This window comes from Aplysia californica, unplaced genomic scaffold (assembly GCF_000002075.1).
Source record: "Aplysia californica isolate F4 #8 unplaced genomic scaffold, AplCal3.0 scaffold01168, whole genome shotgun sequence".
In the NCBI taxonomy this organism is placed as follows: domain Eukaryota; kingdom Metazoa; phylum Mollusca; class Gastropoda; order Aplysiida; family Aplysiidae; genus Aplysia; species Aplysia californica.
Window position 1 is genome coordinate 97,831 of NW_004798438.1, and position 1,637 is coordinate 99,467.

At 35.2% G+C, this 1,637-nt stretch overlaps 1 protein-coding gene across 1 annotated transcript in view; it reads right to left on the minus strand.

Annotated features, from left to right (window-relative positions):
- The window catches only part of LOC118478901, a 12,860-nt gene that overhangs the window by 4,813 nt on the left and 6,410 nt on the right, over positions 1-1,637 (minus strand). The gene's annotated exons all lie outside the window — the stretch shown is intronic.

A 1,637-nucleotide genomic window follows, 5' to 3' on the forward strand; every position in this document is an offset into this window, starting at 1 on the left:
ATGACAATGCTGATAATGCTGATAATAATAATAATGATTTAAAAAATTTATAATAATACATCCTCTGTCAATGTCTCACGATGACATGACCAAAACATTTAACAGGGCAGAATGTTTCTCTAATGAAAACGAAGATTTATTTTTTTAAATTATAAGATTTCAAGGTTAAGATGACCTATGGCTTCTGCTTTAAACGATGAGACCAAGTAATTCATAGAGAGAATATTAATTGTGCCACATACTGAACATTTTTAAAGGGGAGGGGGAGCTGCACCTGAAGGCTATCTCGCTTATTACTATGCCAAAATTTACCTCATTTCACTCATATAACAAGCATAGTAAGGAGTCTTAAAATCCGCAACCAAATTAGGGAAAACGTTTCGTTTCCATGGATAAGGCGGCCATATTGGATTTAATTTTACATGTCTTACGTAAATATTAGATCTAAATATTTGTTGTTTGTATTTTTCCTAAACGAATTAGAAAACATTTAATAAAAATTTTTCCTAAGGTAGCTTTGAATTTTGCAAAAAAATCCGTGAAAATCCGCACTCCAGATACCAACAACAAAAATCTATTCCATATATAAAAATTCAACAAATTTTAGTATTACATCTTTTCTTCATTCTGTAAAAATTTCATGAAGATTGGATGAAAAATGGTGGAGTTATTCAAAAACGTATAGATGTAAGTCGCGTTCTGAAGAAACGGCCAGTAAAGAAAAATAAAATAATGACTCTATGAAGAAATGGTGACAAACATGCCCGGTACGGAGAAAAATTGCGATTTTGGGGGTTCTTAGGGGATGAAGCAGTTGTAGGAGAGGCTGAGGAAGTTAAAAATACCTCCAACTCAAATTCCATACTTTCGAGCGAATCGAGACTTTGGAAGTGTGGCTCTGAATATTCCAAGGATTGCACCAGCCTTATTCATACGCACAGCTATTTCTGCATTGTTACGAGCATTTCAAGCTGAAAACATGATTCTGAAAAGTAGTGGTACCAACACACAGCCCTGCTTCATTCCATTTGTAACATAAAAAGCTTCAGGCATATCAGAATTGCTCTCAACACTGGTTTTCATGCCGTCGTGAAATTTGCCTATCATAGTAATAGACTTTGTCAAGCAACGGTACTTTGCTAGGATTATCCACAAACCTTCATGACGTATAGTATCGAAAGCCTTCGTTTAATCAAAAAGAGTCGAGTATAAGGCTTTTTCTACTCTCTGCACTTTTCTTTGGTCTGCCTGGCTTCCAAAATCACGTCTACTGTGCCCTTTTTAGTGATCACAAGAAGATATTGTAAAATCTTAAATAAAAAAATTCGACCTATCGCCGTTTCTTATCCCAGTATCTCCCACAACCCCAGGTTACTACCTAGCTGTGAACTCCAACTGGTCGATGCAGCCGTCCTGGTTTTCGTCATAGATCGCAACATCCTGGAAGATAGACAGAAAAAATGGCCTTGTAAGAGAAACGATATGGTTATACAGTAGTGGTTATTGTGTTATTCAGTTTTTCTGTTATTACAGCCATTGACAACTGTATGTACACAATAGATAGATAGATAGATAGATAGATAGATAGATAGATATTTTAGGGCTTTGCCATAAGCAATAAAAAGTATATATTATTA